At 38.9% G+C, this 21,528-nt stretch overlaps 1 protein-coding gene across 4 annotated transcripts in view; it reads left to right on the forward strand.

Annotated features, from left to right (window-relative positions):
• ADD3 (adducin 3) overlaps positions 1-21,528 on the forward strand; it is a 92,367-nt gene that overhangs the window by 32,976 nt on the left and 37,863 nt on the right. For all 4 annotated transcript variants that reach the window (XM_014250281.2, XM_088059444.1, XM_014250282.2 and 1 more), the window contains one exon: positions 393-438. The gene's annotated coding sequence lies outside the window, so the exon portion shown is untranslated. The remainder of the gene's footprint in view (positions 1-392; positions 439-21,528) is intronic.

The raw sequence follows: 21,528 nt of genomic DNA on the forward strand, positions 1-21,528 counted from the left end.
GTTTTGAAGGGAGCTGTTGTGTTCCTGTCCTGTGTTCCTGTCCCAGCTCAGCGCCTGCTCTGGAGTTCAGCTTCCTCAGAGCTATGAGGGGAATCGTGGGTTGTGGCTGTTACGCTCTACTTTAAAAATGCTGCAGGTAGCCTGGATTTTCTGAGTTGTAACCTGGTCAGTGTTGAGATTTCAGACTAGGCACTCTTAAATGAGACTTCCCTTTGTGATTTTATTATATGAAAAATGCATTATATGATAACAAAATAAAATGTAATTCAATTAAAAATTCTGAGAAAGAGTTCAAGAAGCTATATGTTGTCTTGACGCTTTAAGTGTACAGTACATTCCAGTAATGGTGAGAAGCCTACCAGGAATCAATCATGTATTTTTTTGCTTTACAGGTCAACTGTATTACTAGAGAAGAGAAGAGCTGCAGAAAAACTCAAGGTACCTAAAACATTTTACTGCCTGAATTCTTGCTGTGTTCTAGTGTAACAGTATTAAGGAGGAGGAGGGAACTGAATCAGTGAACTGCTACTTTTAAAGTGGTTTTGTTAAAAACCACAGACAAAAAACCCCATCACAAAAATCTCAATGTTGTACAAAATAATTTTGTGGGATGAAGTTTTACCTCAGCTTTGGTGTTTGTGCACTTGTACATTTATTTGTAAACTTGAACAAAGCTGCGTAATATTTGCTCTATATATATAATAGAACTGCACAGACATAAGGGTATTGAGGTGTCCTGCAAGTTCCAGCCTCAGTGAGGTGGATATTCCCTTTTTGTACAGTGGGGTACAGGCACCAGTTGATGATAAATATCATCAAAGACAAGTGCATGTGGTCTTTGTGAATGTGAATTGCAGCTTTGACATTCTTCAGGACAGTTAGCAGACTTTGCTAATAGCAGTTAAGTGCTCTGTGTTCAGTTCCTAAAGATGCAAAAGGAGTGCATGAAAATGGCAGAACCTGAGCAGCAGCCTGGATTCTACAAGCTGGAACTGGGGAGTCTTTTATACGTTTTTCAGACACTTCTCTTAATGTATTACAAGTATCTCTGGTATAGATAACATATATTGTGTTGTGGTCATAACTTTTATAATAATAGGCAGCAAACACTCTTACAGTGGAATATTTTAGAGAATTGAGTGCCTAATCTCTTATCTGAAGTATTTTTTGTCTACACTCTTTTCTCTAGCTCCCCAGGTCTTTATTAAAATAAGACAATGTTATAACTTGCATTTTCATGTCTGTTATGTAACTAAAAAGACTATATTAAAATAATCCTGTTGCTAGCACTTGGATAGGGTTCTTTTGGGGGATTTTTCTTAGTTGGAGAAATTTTTTCGCCTTTCTTTGCTGTGAAGTATTACCTGTGAGATGCTACACATACCTTGCAAATGGAACACTATGAGGCAGAAGCAAGGAAGAAGTCAAAATATTATCACTTCATCAAAATGGAAAGACAATGGCTTTCAGTAGTAACAGCTGATTTTATTCTACTGTGCATTTCAAATTGAGAGGAGCTGAGCTGCCTTCTTCCACTAAAAGTGCATCAACTTGTTACTTGTGAGTAATGATGTAGTGAACTCTGGTCCTTTCTGTCCTGCTGGTGCTAAGTTTGTAGTTTTTGTAGCTGTGTAGGTTGCTTGTGCCACACAGAACAAAAGCAGTTTGCTACAGATGAGAGTATAGTTTATATAGAATTAATTTATACTATTAATACAGCTTTTAGAGATGAGCTATATCAACTCTGTGATTGATGGGAAACTAATGGGTGTTTTCTGTTTGTTTAAAGAATGTGAGAATTTAAAAGGAAGGGCAACACGACTTACAGTCCTGGTAAAAACAAAATGTGTTCAGTTCTTGACCTGCTGGTGGTAGTTATGCTTACATTGCAGGTGATATAAAACTACTCATGTCTGTTATTTGGACAGAATTGATCATACAGGAGAGCAAAACCAACAGTGTTGTCACTGATGTGTTCATCTATAATGCCTTTAATTTCAAGAAACAGGATAATTTCTTGGTCCTTTCACTTATGCTTTAAGATTATTCAGATCACTGGTTCCACCTTTAAACTGAGGTCTTCTGTGATGCTTAGGGTATTTAAAATACAAGATGTTTTCCTGGGATCTGGGGAGACTGCTAGACATGGAGCCCCAGTGTGACTGCATTGCCTGCAATGTGGGACTGGCTTTTCCTGCAGGCTCCTGGTAAGATGAGAAGCTGGCAAAAAGCATAAAAAGGAATTAATGTGTAGCTGGAAAAAAGATACAAGGGACTCTCAGACATTTTATCTGGCGTCTCCAGTGCTGAAGAAGAGGTTTCTATCTCTTTGCTCATTTTAGACAAGGGATTTTACTCTTGACATTTTTTTGCCCCTCACTGTGCAGAACCTGTCAAATCCTTTTCCTGACACTTTCTCCCCCGTCAGTCCTTAAGAAAGACTTCAAAAGAGATTTTTCCCAATTGCAAAAGGAGCCAGGCATGGCCTTTCTTACTCACCCTGCATTTGAAGCATTGATAAGTAACATGTGGCTGGCTCCAAACTGCTGACTTTCCCAGGCATTTAAGAAAACACTGTTAGGAGTATGGTTTTAAAAGAAACTACAGAATTGTTCTCCCTTCTTTGCAATTGCTCTTTTTTGTAATGTGTCCCAAGAGGTATGATTCTTTTCTGTCTGAAGCAGTAAGAATTCACTACTGTCTTTCTGATTAACATATATTGAAAAGAAATGTCAAATTTTTAAAAACTTTTCCATATGGGAAGGTTTTCTTTATTCATAATCTGTGTCATGCTCTTCAAGTTTAACTTTCCTTTTCTTTAATGCCTTTGGATCATCACTGTTTGGAAGTGCCCTAGCAGAAAGAAAAATATTATTTTTAGAACTTGAGACTGAGTAAGAAGAGCCTGGAATCAAAATCTACTGTCTTGCATAATTGTTTAAACCTGCCACAGCGTTTGGCAAAGCTACAGACTGAGAGGTCTTTTCCATAAAAGTTAGTTGGGGTTTCATCTTTAAAGGCAGGGTATGCCTGAGGACAGCCCTGGTCCTTTTAATAAGAGTTAAGTTCACCTGAAAGGTGAGGCTGAAGGTGAAGAAGAATGTAACCTGGGGAATTTTGAGCTTATTCAGTAACTCCAATCTGATTTATCTCATTATAATGATGGGAGAATATGGTAAAACAATGGCCTTTTTATTTCCTGCTCTAAGGAACAATCTAGAAGTAAATTGTACAAAAATACAGTAAGATGCAAGACTAACATAATTCTGTTTTCCAGTCTATCACCTGAATTGATTTTTCTTTTAAATATAACAATAAAACCCCAAGCCCTCCCTGAAATACAGACAGTGTAGCTGTATTACCCATAACCATTTAACCTGGTAAAATAAAATTCAACATTCTCTTAGCTGTAGGGAAAACTGCACTCTCTTCATGTTATCCCACATGGTTTGTGTGAGGAGGGATTAGATCTTGAGCTATTAAAACATTCAAAGGACTTTTTGGGGCTGTTTCTGAAAACATCTCACAGAACTCTGATTCAGCAAGTTTGTAAAGTTTATTTTTTTATATCTCTCTCTCTCACTGATATGAATCACATTTCTAAGCTGCAGGTAGCATTACTCATTTAGACTTTTAAAATCCCCTTACACATAGTACTGAGGGAGAGGTCAAAGTAGCGCAGAGCAGGACAGTTGCCAAAGTATTTTACATGTTACCCGTGTAGAGTTGACTAAACCTTTTGTCTGTGCCTTGCTGAAGTGTCAGCCTTTAGTGTCCCATTCCCATCACCTGCCCACACTCTGCTTTCCAGGACAGCTGCTGCAGCTGTGCTGAAGGTCATGTTCCTAACTGGGCTGCTGTAGGGTTGATGGTTTTGAGCCCCTGAGCTTTCTAATCCCTGAGAGGGGCTAAATGTGTTTGTTGGACTATTTTAAGCATGCTTTTGAGTGCTTTCTTCCCACCCTGCCCAGTGCATCTTGAACATTGCCTCGCCATTCTCCAAACAGCCCTCGCCTTTCCAACCCATCAAGGAGGAATTAGGATGAACATTGGCTCAAAATCCCTTTAGGTGTGATGCTTCCTAGGGTCAAGCAAGGGAAAGTCTGTAATATGTGTTTACTCCTGGATGTACAGTATTTCATGCAAACATCAAAATATTGTATTCTCTGTCTTCTGTCAGCTACCAGCCCTGATGGAACCATATTTACATCTAGAACATCTAGAATCCTGGGGTCCTCCAGCTAAATATAAATTTATTGTCCCCTCTGAGCCCCACTGTGAGTGAATTTCCTGATTTTGGTCAGTTTTTTAATTGATGCTGTTTAAATTGCCCAGATGTGGCTCTTCAAACATCAGTGACTGTAGATAATCATGTCTGCATGGATGATGAAACAGAATATGTGACACAAGTGTATTTCTGCCTTAAATGCCTGTTTCCAGTAAATATTAATAAAAAGAAGTTGTCTTGCAGTCTGATAACAAAGACAAAATTAAACACGGATTTGGATTTATGCACATTTCATACAATTATGTAATCTGATGCTTTGTTCTCTTGTGAATCAGTTTAAAGCTTTTTTTTTTTTCTAGTATGAGAGGTTTCAGTGCATAGAAGTCTGAGTCTTTGATTTAATCTCACTAAATATTTGTAATTGCAGACAGTAATATTTGTTCATGCTGTATTTGCAATCTGTGTTTTTCTTGTTTGGATTGAAATGTAACCACATTAATTGTGAAGACGATTTGCATTTAAAGTCCTGCATTTGCTGGACTTCTCTTTCCTGTTGAGATGAAGAAACTCTCTGGAACTCAGTTCCTGTTTACTTGGCTGTCTCAACCTTGTCCTGTACGGACGTGACAACGGTGTTGTATCTCTTCCACTTCTCCAGATTTCCCTGCTGGTTGTAGTGTTCATGCTGAACTGAGCTGTTCACTGTGACCAGTTCATCAAGCTGGAGCTCTGCCCAGATACTCATAACAAATGAAGTAAAATGTGGGATATACATTGTGCAAGTTAAAGTAATCAAAGAGAATTAAAAAATAAAAAAATAAAAAAAGATAAAAGGAGATACTGTTCAACATTTCTATAGTTGTTGTCTTTCTCCTGGAAAAACACTTGCTTTTTGTGTAGCTCCTGTTGCTTTTAGTATGCATGTGAAAGAGCTGTAGGGTTGTTGGTAGTGTTTTTAATCATTATTTTAAAAACACAATAATTTTCAGCATAGATTGTTGTTACAAACCTCAGCACCAAGTGATGATTTTCTTGTCTCAAAAGAGCCAAACCGAAAGTTTCTCTGGCATAAGCAGACTAAATTTGTGCACTTGTACTGCTTCTGTCATTGCAGTGGAAAGCTGGAGTAGCTTAGAAGTTGAGGACGAGGAAGATTAGTAAGAAAACAGGAAAACATCACCCTAGGATACTTCCAGGATTGCTGCTACTTCGATGATCCATAGCAGTGAGGAAGGCTTATCCAAATTCCTGCAACCTTTTAAATGCGAATAGGGTGCTTGAAGCGAAGATCACTCTTTCTCCTCAGGCATGCTGCTAATCCCAGAGTTAGTACAGAAATTCTGTAACTATTATTTCTGCTGTGGATTTAGGAAAAAGACATTCAGTCTTTCCAAGACAGCACAGCTTTCAAAGATTTTATTTCAGTTATGTTAAAATACTGAATTGTTGGTGTTGCTTTTTTTTTTCCTTTTGTCTTTTGGGGTTTTTTTCCCCATGAATGCCTGGAACATGCTGAAGAGTGTTGGATTTCTCTTTGCCATTTTCCCTTTCCTAGGTCACTTTCATGGAAACGGTTTGCTGTCAGCAGATAAGTTTCTGTATCTCATTCCCCATCAAATTCCTCAGTCCATGTGATAAAGGGAGACAGGAGGAGGAAGAGGACAGCATTCATGTGAAGTCTGTGATTGCAGCAGGGAGCAGAGGAGCTTGGTGGGCACCTCCAGAAGGAACTGTAGGGAGTGTGCATTGCCAGGCATGGGAGACAAGCACTGGAGCTCTGGCATTCACCACACAGAAACCTTTCTCAGTTGACACAAGAAGGTTGTTAAATGTTAGTAGTACAGATTGTTTTATCACATCCTGTTAATTATAAATTAATGAAGAACAGCTCTGCAAAGAGAAGCTGATGTAATTCTTCAGTTGCTAGTGACATGGTGATCAGATTTTCAGCTCTTTCTGTATGATGATGGAATTAAATGCTATTCAATGGAATATTGGAAATGCTATTCAAAATTGTAGACTGGTATATTTTAATGAAAAATTAAATATTTTTCCAAAAGGTAAACTTATTCTATTTTGCTAACATTTTAGCTATTAATGAAATGGCTTTGAATGTATCTCTCTAACTTGTACTTATTTTTTTTTAATTGCTCCATGCCTTAGGAGTAAATCTGTTTCTGATGACTTAAAATTGTTGAATCTTTGTAAAGCATAAAAAACCCTAATGTGGCTAGACGTATATTAGCTCGCCATTTTGTCTTTACTGTGGATTGTTGGATTTTATCTTGTCCGGCTTTATTCACCAGCTGAGTAGAGTGAATGAGGAATATGTGCTTTAAAACTGGACTTTTTTTTCTAAATTAGTTGTAAACCTTGAAACTCTCCCACTCAATACCAATTTAGCTTCAGCAACAGCCTGTGGGTTTGTGATTTCCCCACCCCTTCACTTATTGAACTGTATTGAGAAATTACAACATCCTTAGCAAATGTTGATATTTAGAAATTCAGTTTTTTGTTTCCCCTCTGCTGAAGCTGGATTTGTATAACTTCTTAACAGTTCAGTTGTAGTAACATGAAAGTTTTCTCTGTCTGCTAATGACTCTTCATAGAAAAGAGTCTGTTAAATGTGGAATTAAATTCAAGACTTGGTTTTGTTGTGTCAGGTTAAAACAAACTCAGTCAAGTTCTTTGCAGCTGATACTCCCTTAATTCTTCTCCTGCTGCAGAGCTTAGGCTGCTAAATGAGGCTTGCCAACACTCAAGTCTCTGCTGGTTATCTCTGCTAGGAACTCTGATTTCTGTTGTGTCATCTTAGGCTGAGGAGAGTCTTGGTTGAAGTGGAATAGGGTAAAAACAATCACTAACAAAGCATGAAATTCTGATTTCTTTATGCTCCACGTTCCGGAGCAGTTTTTGCAGTGGTTGACAGTTGCTGCTATTGCTCAGTCTCTACACCTTGATGTAGAGATACGGAGGGTTTCATGTCAAGAATTTCAGTTTGAAGCTTATCTATACCAGTAATTGGAGTAACCTGATTCTCTTAATTTTAAATTCAATTTAATCACATTTTTTGGACTAACAGTAGTGCAGATATACAAATTGGTGAGTGAATTGCTGAATGAAATGTGTTTATTCTCCCTGGAAATGTACCATTTATACTTGACATTAGCTGTTAGTTTAAATTGAGTTAATTCTTCTAATAAGCTAAAGCAGTCAATCCCTCAAATTTTACAATTAAGCAACAACAAAACATTCTGTTTTGAGTTCCTTAAACTAAAAAAAAAAAGTTTTACTGAAAAAAAAAAAGTAGTTTTCAAACACTGTGACACACAAGACTACCAATGGTGGTTATACTACAATGAAGGAGTCACCTTGATGTTTGGAACAGCAACCTGCTGCCGTGAAGGAAGGAAGCAAGCAATTGTGTTTCCAGAGCCTGTGGATACAAGTCTCAAGCTTGTTGAAGGCAGAGACATCAGAAAGCATCAGTGTTGCTTTCAGTATGTTTGTGTCTGGGGTAGCAAAGCCCTTCTTACCTGGCTCCCAATTATGTGTTTGTACGATTCAAATTCAGTGGTCTGAGCTGGGGGACTGAGCAGTGCAATTTCCCTGCCAGCCTTTGCTAGTCATAAAAATGGGAATGCTTGTTATAAGGAAGTTAAAGCCTGCAGGTGGCTTTTTAAAGAATGAAATAGAAGTTGGATAAAATCTATTGAAGGCTTTGAACTTTTTGTTGTTGCTACTTTTCATTTTTAAGAAGCAAGGAGAGGTTTATAGCAGGGTTTAGGAATCTCTTAGCAACAAGGAACCATCTTTCAAAAGTTGAAGGTTTTGCTGTAGAAAATAGAAGGAAAAAAAAAACCCTCACAAATTAAATTTTAAAGTATAATAAGTCTGGCCAAAAGATATTCTGAGAAACAATTTGCTAAAGATACCAGAGCCGACAATAAATCATTTAAATTGAATCATTTCAAGTGCATCAGGAATGAACATCCTGCCAGACAGACTGGAGAGCTGATAGATGACTGGAGAAATATATGGTAAAGATAAGACACAGAACAAAAGCCAAATGATTTTTATCCAAGTTGACTTTCCTGAGAGATTTTAGGGCAGAAACCTCACTTTGTAGGTCATATTTTGAGAATTGGTCTCAAATTGAAATGTTGTTAAAAAAGAATTTTAGAACCTAGAAAAAAAAAGTGCAAATTGCCAGGACTAGTAAGTACCATTTGCCCAGGAAAGCTTATGGTAACCACCAGTGAAAACATTGATCTGGCAACTGTGATCTGTTGCTTAAAATGGCTGTGAGATCAGAGGCAGGAGGATAGACAAACACAATTTCAGTGTATTAAAAGCATTCCAGAAATAGTCAGGGTACCACAGACCTGCAGGTCCGTACAGGCAAGTTGGTATGTTTCATTATGAACAAAGACCACAATATTAGTAAATGCGTGGGCAAATATGTGGGCAAAAACTGATCTCAGGATTTGAGGGAAGTACTTGTGCATTTCAGATAGATGGCCTTTAACCTTAGGGTGGGACATGCAGTTATTTAGGTCTTGTTTTCCTCCTCTTCAGCTTGCAGAGTTGAACTTGCTGTTGGTGTCAAATGCAAAACAAACCCAAGCATTTGCTTGTAATCCTATAACTTTTTGAAAAATATACTTAGCACCCAGGAACAGAATACTATACCACAATGTAACTTTGTGATTAAATAGTTGGACGTCAATAAACAACTGGACTACAGTGGACTGAAATTAATTGTATTGCCTCAAGAACACTAAATGACAAGTATGTAATAAGAACCTGTGACTGCTGATGTACTTTAATTAGATGTAAATGTTTGTTTAATTTTGGTCAAGTTCTGACCACAAGATGTAGGTGAAGCTTAGCTGTGGTAAGTGTGGCATTGTCAATAAGTAGACTCCTATGAAATCTGCCAAGTCTGAATTTTCTCCTGTCTTTGTATACGATTGGCACACATCACACTGAATGTTTGTGACTCTTTTTTACATTGCTGATAACACATACGTCTTGGTAAGAAGATACAAAATAAATAAGGTAAAGTGTCATCTTGGCATCATACCAGGCTTTAGGAAAAAAATACTGTTTGGACTAAAAGCAGCTTCAAGCTTTTTCATGGTTACAGCCTCTTTAAGGTACTTAATGGTGGTGAAATAGCTTTAAAGTGAAACAGATTTACTAGACCAGCCAAAATGCCCTCTCCAGCATCTGTCAGCTTTATACCAGTTTTGTACCAAAGAATTACAAATTGACCAAAGGTTGCCAGAAAGGTCAGGTTACTTCCATGGAAATATTTTCTTTGACCAACAAATCTCTCCCTTAGGCTTTGGGAATACACACTGTAGATAAATTTATGCTATTCTCTTTCAAGCATGAAACATGAAGTTTGCACCATTGTTATTTTGCACATGTTATGTCATATGGAAGAAAGCATATGTTTGTAGGTGGGTACTGATAAGCTTGTATGATTTAGAAAAGTATTCAAAAATCCTCTCATTTTCACCATAACTTAGTGTTTTGTGTTTGTCATGAATCATGCCAATTCAACCCTGGCTCATCTAATTGTCATATAAGGAGAGGAGCTTAAATCAGCTTTAACAAAATACACTTTAATGCAGTTTGATGCATTTCTCTGCAATAAACTCTTTATTGCTGTGAATACAGCAAGGCGCTTGTAGTGGGCTGATGGATGCAAGGAGTTTGTTATTGCCTTTACTCCACTTTCAGCATGAACCATTAAAGGATTCCTAGTATAAAGGAGTGCTTTGTTTATTTACATGTCATGCTAACATTGAGATGTAGAGACTCTAGTACCTGATGTCAAGAAGCATGAGTTGGGCAGTGCATTGGCTAACTTTTTGGCTCATTTTTCTGTTTTGACAGCAACAGTAAAATACAGAAGACAGTCTTTGAGATGCACATTAGTTTCAAGCACTTACTGAGAATGGGAGAGAAAGCCTTGTCATTACTTTAAAAATCATTTATGGAACTTCTTAAACACTACTCCCTATTAAACTTGTGTGCTTTATACTAGTCTGCATGGATGAACATTTTTGTAATCAAATAAATTTGTATTTTGATTGCAAACCAAATAAAATATGTCTGCTACCTTTCCTCTGTTCCTCCTTCCTTCACTTTTCCTCCTGTTGTATTCCCTACATTTTGAGATTTTATTCCTTTATATTTTTTAAGGAATTGGTCATATTTTTACTTAATGATTGTTACGTTGGCAGCTCTTGCACTTGGTATTCTGAAACCTTGTTTGTGCCTGGTGACAGTTTCTCACAGCATATTTTAGTCTACACTCACTGCTGCCAGATCTTCGGATGTGCTTGGCACGGCAAGGTTCTCATTTTATACTGTGTTATATCTCACTGCTGAGAGTTAGTCTGTAATGTGTGTTGTTGACTTGGGCAATGTAAAAAAGACCTCTGAATGTGAGATGCACAGAAAAGTGTATTACCCGTTGTGCATGTGAATTGCAAGAATTTAATGAATAGGCTCTTGTTTTTAAATCTGCCACTTGGATTTTTTTTCCCCCTGGGCTAATAAAATAGTTAAGTGATCTCTTCTTACATGTTTGCCTGTAGCTTGTCAGTGTTTTAGAGCAGCACGTGCCTTGCATAGCTTGAAATCTCTGCAATATCAGTGCCTACTTGTGGATTGTGTGCCTCTGTTGGAACCACTGTAAGTCTGTGGCACAGCCAATGAAGTCTAGATAATTACTCACTTCATGCCAAAGAGAGCTTAATTAGACAGTGAATTCAAATGGTATGTAATTACCTAAAGTTAGGCAGAAAGAATTGCACTCTAGGACCTAATGGTTTCACAAACACAAATGCTGAATGTGAAGATGTTAAGTTTCAGTACTTAGTACATAATATAGATGATAAATGAAAACTGTTACTTTAGGACCTAGGAATTTTTCTTTCGAACTGGGAACTTTTAAATGTTGAGCAACTTTATTCCTGATTCACATCTCAAAGAGAGAAGAACTTAAGTCATCCCAAGTGACTCACAAATTATTTAACCGTGAAGTATGAACTTCTCTTGCAAGTTTAGATGGTGCTATTTATCCTTAACCATTATGTGATGTAAGCATTTCTAGGCACAATCAATTTCCCTATTTCAGTAATTATTCCAGCAAATGTGATATGTGCTCATATTAAGCATAAATAAAACTATTTGCATGTATTACAGCTGGATATGAAAAGTAGGGACTTCCTAAACCCCTTTTGCACTCTTTTAGCATGAAATTTTTGCTGTGTATTAAATCTGAGAGGTGTGCACAGCTAAACCTCACTGTTACTCACCTGTAAATCTGGTTTGTGACATAAGTGGTATGTGGGCTTGGAACCCTCTCTGCATCTGAATTTTAGCCTTAGTGACTAAAATTTATCTCCATCTTGAAGCATCATGCCTATATTTAATTCCTTAAGAGCAGAATTGTGGTTTATTTCTGGAATAGATCTTTCTTGCTTTTAAGGAATACATAGATCTTGGATAGGTTTGCTTCGCAAGAGAGAATTTTGCTCTTGAGAAGAAGTAGCAAACAGAAGAGACTAGTCAGTGAAGAGTTGTGTTTAGTTAGCCAGTTGACATATGTGCACTTGCAAGATTCACTTGAATGATTTCTATTTGTAGTGCTCAGCTGAGTTCTACTGATGCAGTAAAACTTACTGTTACCGCTTTTAACATCCATCAGTATTTTCACAGCCTTCTATCAAAATATTGCTGAAAACTGAACCAAGAAACAAATTAGAAATCAATAACTAACAGCCACTCTAGTTAGTATGGCTGGGGGGAGAGTAATTTTTAAACTACATAGTTTTTTAAGGCATCTGCAGCTCTATCACCATTCCCTACTTTACTGAGATATCTTTCATTTTGAGGTAGGTCTAAAAAAGCCTTTAATCCTTCTGGGATTTTTAAAGACTTCTCCATGTTCTGCTTCTTAAAAATACCTTTGTCTTGTATTGTCCAGTATTTAGGATAAGTAGAATATTAAGAAATATAATTACTTGTGTTGCTGAACTTCATGTGAAAAGAGCTAATGGTCTTAGGAAGGTGGCCTACATACCTTGGAGGTCTTGGTATTGCTCAGTGTGATGTGATTGACTGATCACCTCCAGAAACTTTCTGTGTGTTTCTAATATGTGAGAAAGCCAGGTTTTGCTGTGGCAGACAATAAGCAACATAGGAAATTATCTCCCAGTGGATTTGCCCAATGTTGAGTAGCTAAAAATGAAATTGTGGGAAGAATGATGAGTCCTGTTCTTGCTTTCCAGCAGCAGTGGAACTGTTCATGCAGCAATATAGTGAGATTACATGCAGTCTAAATTGTGCTATGCTTCTGATTTAAAAATACACTGCTTCTGTTTACCCTTTATTGAGTCACTGGTTCCAAGAGAGAAAAAAGGGATGGTATTTTAAGCTGCTTGTACAAATTCATATCTTCCAGTCTGCCATAGGATTTGGATTTACTTTTCTTGGGAAGCTGTAAATTACTGAAAGTTCTCTGCTTTTCTGTTTTCCAAATGATAACACTGCATGCTTGTATAATGGTTTTGGAGATTATACCAACCTTCAGAAGCATAACTAAACTTTAGAGATCCTTTTTTGATAAGGTAATGTTTAAATATTTCATCAGTCTTGTTTGCTAGAAGGGTATTTTTCTACCATTTTATTACCGTGTGGACATGATATCAGAGTCATATTTCTGCAGAATGTTTTTCTTTCCACACATTGGGGCACAAGTGTGTAGATTTCGTATTTTTAGCAGACTCCGTTTATTCAGCAAAATACACAAGATGGTACTTCATTGCTTTTTTGTAAAGGGAACAGCCCTGTGATAGTTACTTCTTACCATAGGTACTGGTCTTGAAAATGGTCAGGTGAAAATACTTAATTATTTGTGTTACTATTTTGAATACCTGTGCAGTTTTTGAGAGGATTGAGTGCTCTATCCAATGAAAAGGTGACTTGCTGCTACTGAAAATCGCCGGAGCTATTTTTTACTGGTGGTGTTGGAGCTGAAGAAAAAAATGCCAGTAATATATATTAGAAGTGTTTTTGGATTAACAGAGGAAAAAAATACCTTTTTGGGGGGGGGGGCGGGGGGGGATTTTTTTTGTTTTTTGTGATGTGGTGGGGTTTTTTTTTAGTTTTTAAATATTAGAGCTAAAAATGAGCTGTTTATGTAAACTGGCGAGTTTAGTGGGATAAAATTTCCAGGGCTCAACAAAAGGTGAGGTTTGTTTATGGTACCAATATCATCCCCCTTTTATTTTACACTGTGCCTTTCCTGAAATCCCAAGGGTGGCTTGAGGGGATTTCATTCATAGGAAAGACGCCAAAGGACTGAATTCTGCCTTAAGTTCTGGGGCTTCGGGGCTGCAAGCAATGGTGGGATTACTTACCAGTAAGTAGTAATTTCTCTAGTAGTAAGTACTTAGACCAATAAGTCTTATTCTAGAATGGATGGAGCCAAGTCTCTATAGCAACTTTGCTGGGAAAGTGTTATTCCAAGTGAAAGTAACAGCATTTGTAAAGTGCCCCCAGATCTACCTATCTAATGTCAGCCAATGTAAAAACATCTTGGCAGAACTGACATAGATGCACAGGTTTCTGAGCTCATCCCACATGGTCTCTGCCAGAGATGGTTGTGTCCTGCATGCTGAGCCTGGCTTTGCTGGCTGCTCCCCATTCCCCCTCAGCCTCCCTTTCCCCTAGATAACTTTATCCTCATAACACAGATACTCAGCACTCCAGTCTGGATTTCATTTCTTCCCCTTCAGCTCTGTGTGATCTCGCGCACATTCCTGATGCGTTACCAGCAGCCCACATCTCTGAAAGTGCCGTATCAGCTTTCAGTGGCCAAAGCTCCGAGGGGAAACAGCCCAATTCCTCCATGCACAAACAGCTGGGCAGTTGTGGATGGAATTAATTGCTGATATGCACTGGGCTGTGTTTTTCTTCTCTTGTCATTTCCTTTGCAGCTGTGAAAGGCAAGGTTTTAAGGCTTTAAAAACAGTGCAGACCTTCTCAGTGGGAGTAATGTAAGAGTACTGAAATATGTGTAGATCAGGATTTGCATACGAAGTAAAACCTCTCCTAAGCTGTAACAGCCAGCACTGTTGATGTCGATATTCAAATTCCAGGTGCATATTGCAAAATGAATTTCTGTCTTTGGATTTCCAGATTGAGGAAAAAAAAATCTCTTTGAGGATATTTGGATTTCTGAAAGCAATAATCATTGTTTGCTGAGCACAGGACTCTGAAGTTGAGTGTTGAAAGCAATCTTTTATGAATATGGTTGTCTTCCATGTATACTCTTGGAGCTAATTCATAAAATGGACTGATGCTGCTTTAGCCAAATGTGGAACAGTCAAGTTGCTGAAAGTCATGTTCCAGGCCAGCAGTTATGGGAAATTTATCACGGGGTTGGAAAATACATATGTTATCAACAGGGCTGCACGTCTGCCTCGAGGCTTCACCCAGCCCATAACAATCCGAAAACAAACCACCCATCACAAATGAAAAAATGCTGTCAAAAGATTCTAAGCCCTAATGCTGTCAGAAACTGCAACATGCTGGGCTTAGCTGTAAGATCAGTGGAAAAATATGTGGTACCTGTTGTTGAAAATAATATTTTGTGAGCTTCCAGTATGAAAGTACAACAGATATTTTTCCCCTTGTTTATTAAATGGTTTTATGGAATTATTGCACCTCCCCTACTAGTAGGCTTATGCTGCCATGCAATTTACTCAGGGGAAGGTCTCTAAGCTCTTTTGCCAAAATAACTACAACTCTCGCAGGTATTTTACTAATACATAGTATTTGCATGCTGTACATTTATAAATAGTCTCATTCCTGGAATGGATTGTTTAAACAAATGTTTGAAAAAGGTTTTGTTGTTTTAAGACCTGGTCTTCACAACTAAATAAATGAAGTTGTACAAATATGCTGAAAATGTCCCCACCAGCTTGGGTTGTGTAACTCCTTGTACCTTAAGATGAGTATTTCAAAGGTCCCACTGAAGCCAGGGTCATTATTTGTGGTTAATACTGTGCAGAGTGAGGAAGGGTTGACAGACCAAGATCTTAATAAATAAATAAATAAAAATTGCACAACTCTTGAAAGGAGCCAAACTTTCAGTCTCGGCACCCACATCAGCCAAACTCTTGCAGAAACTGCTGCAGAGAGCTGAGGGATTGTAGTTCCAGCAAATACGAAGGAAGGCATCCTTACATCCTAGTTTTTCAGCCTTCCATGCAAGGGATTTCCACTGCGACCTTGTGTCTGTCATAGCTAACAGCATGCAAGGGGACACAAACCCAAGTCTGGCTCACATGGTATGCAGGAAGTTCAGCTGTAGTAATTTGATTGTAAATCTGAGCCAGAGTCAATAACTCAAATCATGGCTGTTACTTCAAAGAATGAAGGTTGCCTCCTTGAAAGGCTTCTAGTTTTTATAGCTATACAAAAGTTAATTATTACATAAGTTGTATGTTATACATATGCATATATATGTTCATATCTTATTATAAATATGCATGTATCATAGGCACCCTGTTCCATATCTGTCATAGTAAGTACTTTTCTGGCAGGTAGCAGAAGTTATGGAAACAATTAGAATTCCTGTGCAACACTGGATTACTTATTTGTTTGGAAGAGTGGGTGTTGTTATAGGGAGGGGAAAAAAGGCAGATCTGTACTTCAAAACCGAAGAGTAAAAGCATTCTGGAGTGGTTTTTCCAGAAGGTCTTTTTGTTGGTTTTTGTTTGGACAGAAAGGTCTGAGTATCAGGAATAGAGTTCTGGGGTTTGCACTCTGGTGTATCTTGTTAGTAAATATTTAAGGAATTATAGAGCTGCAGTTGTTTTTATGGCCAGTAACCAACTGGTGATCCTTTCAAGGCAATAAACAGTGTATGAGAACAGTGTTCTTAATTGCCCCGGCATGTAAGAAGTCATTAAAGTTTAGAAACTGGTTGTTCTCTGCTCTGCCTTCACTTTAATCTAGTGCCTGTCTGGCTGAGAGATTAAGAGTGGCAAAAAAATCCAACCAGTTTTAAGGAACACATATAGTAGCTGGACAATTTAATTTCACCCAAGAATGAGTATCTTGATCCAGACTGTCTGCATTTTGTTTTCCTGTGGGTTACATGACAGGTTGGTGGCATGATTTGCTTTGCAAACCTGAAAATGAATTCATGTTTGTGAATCTTTTAGCTGTGGTTTATTTCTCCACCCTTTTCTCATGAATAAACTTGAAAAATATTTAGGACAAGATTTCTCTGGACTCACCACGTCTGATGGTATCTTTTTCAGTTGTGGTTTTTGTATATATGTACTTCTAAAACAATTAGGAGGTGTGGTGCAGTGTGCTTCCTTGGAGGGAGGAACAGTGTTACTAAAGATTACTGATCTGTGAGAAGAGACAAATGCTGAAACTAACACAGTGGCTGGGAGGAGTCTGTGGCTTTGGTTTTTAACTCTCTTTAGGTTTTGCCAGTGATTTGGAGCAGGGAAGTGTTTGGTCAGCTGTGGTGTAACACTGAAAAGATTCTTGTCTTCCTGACAACTACATTTATCAATATAGTAATAAGTTCAGTGTCTTAAACAACCACCTGACCTGCTACATGAAGAAATTGTATGCAGTTAATAAATACTTCAGATTGTTCTGTATGTGACTGACAAGCCATATTAGACTAATGAAATACAGGATTTGGCAGTACTAAAGCTCGAGACATCGTTGACTGAACTTTGTGTAAGAGTGGGTTCATTCAATAAAAAATAAAAGGAGCATTTAAAGAGCCTTTTATTCCTGTCATAAAGATGCTTTGTGCTATTGCAGTTGTGTGTTTGACAGAACGGTTGGAGATGGATGCTGCAGATAGTTGTCTTGTAATTTGAGTGTCTTCTATTTGAGACCAGCATGATTTTTATCTTTGGCATTGTGACATGACTGGTGAGTTACAGTTTCTGTGTTTGAATGGAGTTTCCCCCTGTTAGTTAGTATCATGTATTCATAAATCAGTCTGTTAGCATTGGTCATTCTGCATATTACTGGATGGGTTGAGGTTTGTTGTTTTATGGGTTGGTTTTTTTGGTTTTTTTTTTTAGGAAATGAGTTCTGATTTTGCTTCTGCTTAAGCCAAGGAGAACACCAGACTTAGTAGGACTGGACTCAAGATTTTTGAGTGTTTGTTGGCAACTAAAGTGAGCACAGCCACATGGGGCTCTGGGCTGATTCTGGTGCTGCAGTACAATGGGTCCCTGTACCTTTGAGGTTTTAAGTCTGTGAAATAAAATTAATCAATTATATTTTGGTTTGTGGTTGAGTTTGGTTTTGCATTTGTTTTTTTTCAGTTGTTGTTGGTTCAGGGGTTTTTTATAGGTAGGTAATTTTGATATGTTTTAACACATAGCTCTAAAACAGCTCATTACTGGTCACACAGTTACAACAATTGTTGAACTGCAGATCCTCATCTCTCTTTACTGTATCAAAGTAGCTCAGCTTCTGTGAGTATGTGTGCTAAAGGGTTTTTATCATGTGTGCGAGTAGTAGCAGACTAGATATTCTCCCATATTAGTCATTGTAGTGTGATAGATAATAGAGAAGTCTAATCTGATTTAAAGCTATAGCAGAGTGCGTGAGGCAGCCTTCATTAATGTATACTGCAATTGTATTAAATTTCTTTGATTACATCAGGGAGATTTTTAGGGTAAAGGCATGACCAACTAGTTTTAAATTGTTTATTAAATTTAATTTCCTAGTATCCAAAAGAATTGGTGCAACCTGGTCAAAGAAAACAAAAAAAAAAAGCTAAGTACCCAAGTATTTTAAAGTATATAAACCAGGGAGATGAAAAAAAGCTTCTAACTTTTAGTAGATTAATCATGCTTTCAACATCTGGAATGGACATTTTTCTTAAACACAGTTTTGAGACGCACGCAGTATTAGTCCCAAAGCTTTGTGAGGGCAAGCAGAGTTTAGCCTAGGAGGCAGATACTGAATTCTGGCATTAGTTTTTTTTTGCATTGTTTCCACATTCTGGCACTCCACTCCATTTCCTCGCCTCACTGAGCACTGAAAGGGACATAAATTGACATAACTAGATTTTTGTGACTGGGGCAAGGGAAGCAGCCTGAAAGATAAACTTTAACCTGTCATCCTGTCAACAAATTTGCATTGTTAGAAAAGTAAGAATTTATATACCGTGGAGTCAAGAATAGTATGTAGGGACAATGCATTAAGAAAAAGAAAGTGCATAACTGAAGTTTTCTTTTTTTCAGCCTAAAAATAGACTCTGAATATCCCACTGTCTGATTTGCTTTCCCATTAAAAAATTTACTTTTCCACTTTTCTGTCATAAAAAAAAAAAGCTTTGAGTACTCTCACTGGCCTAAAGCAAGGAAGTCTGAACTATGACAAAAGTTAATGGGAAAATAATGGAAGAATTTAGTCTGTCCCTGTAGTTTTGGGACTGCTAACTTCTCTTAGCAGTCTATACTGTGTCTTGAGCTTGCTACAGTTCAGTTATGCAACCTTGGGAAGTTTCTCTCCCACTGAATGCAACTGTTCCTTTATTAAGGCTAATGGGAGTCATGTGTTCATGTCAGTGGGAAAGCAGACCCTTAAAAATCTTTCTGGTAGATTTGGTGGAAACAGAGCTCACGTTCGTTATTTCTGTTCTGGGCAGTTGGATGTCTCATTAGCGGAATGTTAATGATGTTCAGTGAACTTCATTATTGGACAAGAGGATGTGGTGAAAATATAAAATGAGTGACTTTTCAATCTTATCGTTTCCTGTATTGTTGGATTAATTTCTACCTGTTGTGTCCTTTCTCCCGTCCCAGTACTTACACGTTGTTACCTGGAGTCTGGTGGATGTGATGCTGGCAGTGCTTCCGCCCCGCTGTCGGGGCTCTCTGCCCTGAGCTCACGCTGTGGCTCCCCTCTCCTGGGAAACTTCCAGTAGCAACCATTAAGTTTTCAATCCTTCTGCAACCTCAGGCAGGAAGGTTACAAACATCCAGCAGGTAGGAGCCAGATTTTAGCTGTGGGGCTGTCAGTGCAGTATCTTTACAGCGACAGCTGAGCGCAGAGGGGGCAAACACGGCTTTACCCAGCCCCAGAGGGAAGATGATGGTGAGACCCACACCATCCCTTCAGTGAGCAGATGTTCCTGCAAAGCCCCACTAACAAAAACAAACCACCATGTCCCCGCCGAGCCGCAGGATGGGCTGGCCCCGACGTGAGGCCGAGCCCTTGGCTGGCAGTGGGAATTCGCTTAGCCTCGGAAAACGCGGCCTTTCGTTTTATCTCGCTGAGGCAACCGCAGGGGAACAATGGGTTATTAGAGCATTGGAACAACACGGGCTTTGAGTGACCCCCGCGGTTCTGTGCGGAGCAGGCGAGGCTAAAAGGAGAGATCGGCTGCCCTCAGAGTTAATTTGGGAGCTGCTGCGTGGGGCCTCGGCTGGTGGTGGGTGTGAGGTGAGGGCGGCCGTGAGGGAGCAGGGAGGGCTTCCCCTCAGGGCCGCCTCTGGGAAAGGGAGAGAAGCAAACACAAAAACAGAGAGCTGGCGAAGTTAAAAGTGTTCGGTTGTTTTCTCTTTCTGGGACAAAATCTGTTTTCCTTCATTCTTCAGCTTTTAAGACAAAACTGTTGCATTGCTGGTTTTGTCACTGACAGTGAAAGTGGCTGGGAAATGGCTGAATGGCAGGTGAAGTGTCCGGTCACAAGCAGAAAGGTGCTGACCTCCCCAGTTCTGTATGGAATGGCACAGGTAGGCTTTTACATCCCATGCAGGGCCTGAAGACTTCGATCTTAAATGTAGCCTTTGGAGGTGTCATCCTCCTTGAAGGTCATCTCCCTGAAGCTGTGCATATCTGTAAGCAATTAGGTAGATGATGCCATTGATATCTCAGAAATTAGAGACCCAGAATCACAGAGTAGACTGAGTAGGGACACACAAAAATCAAGTCCACTTCTTAGCCCTCCAAAGAAACATCCCCCACAATCACCCAATGTGCTCACTAAATATTGTCCAAGCACTTCTTGAACTCTGTCAGACTTGGTGCTGTGACCACTGCCCTGGGGAGCTGTTGCAGTGCCCAACCACCCTCTGGGTGAAGAAGCTTTTTCTAATGTCTAGCTTGCTGTACCAAAAATTTGGTTTTTTCAGAGGAGTAAGGATGTAGGGCAGTGTTTTACCCTACAAAGTGTATTCCTGGTATGTATGCTTCTGGTCTTAAAGGTGCACTTTAATTAGAAGCACTCATATTTCAGTGCTGGTAAAATATGTAGAGCTACAAAGTGGACATGAATTTTGAGAAAATCCAGAAGGGACACAACATTCAGATGTTTGCCAGTAGCAATACTACTCTTGTAAAGCAGAAACCAGTTTTTTAGTTCCTCAGCTTTCACTTACACACGTACCCCTAACAACAAAAAAAAAGAAACCACCCCTCCTGATGACCTGATGACACTTCACTGTCTTGTGTACAATTTTCCTGCCTCCAGCGCTGAGAGAAGAGCTCATCCAGTGAGTTATTTGTAGGTCAGTTGGTCTTTCCATGATGAGAAATAACAAGGTGATAAAACTAGTTTTATCTTCTGGACTGGAATACCTATTGCATGCTGAGATTTTATGTGGTTTTTTTATGTGTTTTTCTCAAAGCACATAATAATGAAGAATTGTGGCATCCCCTTCCTGGGTACTTATCTACTCAATATGCAAATGTATTCCCAGTGCCCTGAGTAGAAGCCTGCTGGAAGCCTCCCAGTCAGTCCTCAATGAACAGTTCCTGCATTGCATCTGAGAGTCCAGAACCAAGGACTTTGCTGTCAGTTTGGTGAAGGCAAAACAGACTCTCCATGATGGAGGAAATATTTAATAGTTAGGAGGTGCACATATTCTTTTTTTTTTTTTTAATCAGTTGGGGAAAAACAAGCGGTGGCAGCAGCTGTGCCATGTGAGTGAGTGTGTCATGAGCCTGCTGGGCAAGGCATAGTGAAGGGCATTATTCCGCTGGGAGGTTGGCACTGGCCATGGCCCTCCAGAGTTGCCACAAAGGATTTTCTGTTCCACATCTAACGCAACAAGCACATTCATATGTTTGCAGAGGGTTTCCATGGAAACCGTGTAAACTGTGATGCTGGCAGACAGAGGCAAAGGTTATACTATTGTAGAGGCCCTTTTGTATTCTCTTTAAATGTTTCAGAGCAGCTATATTTCTTAACTGTACTCTGAGCCTGTGCAGCA

This window comes from Pseudopodoces humilis, chromosome 9, assembly GCF_049639895.1.
Source record: "Pseudopodoces humilis isolate 2021_Gansu_Grassland_sample_001 chromosome 9, ASM4963989v1, whole genome shotgun sequence".
NCBI classification, from domain to species: domain Eukaryota; kingdom Metazoa; phylum Chordata; class Aves; order Passeriformes; family Paridae; genus Pseudopodoces; species Pseudopodoces humilis.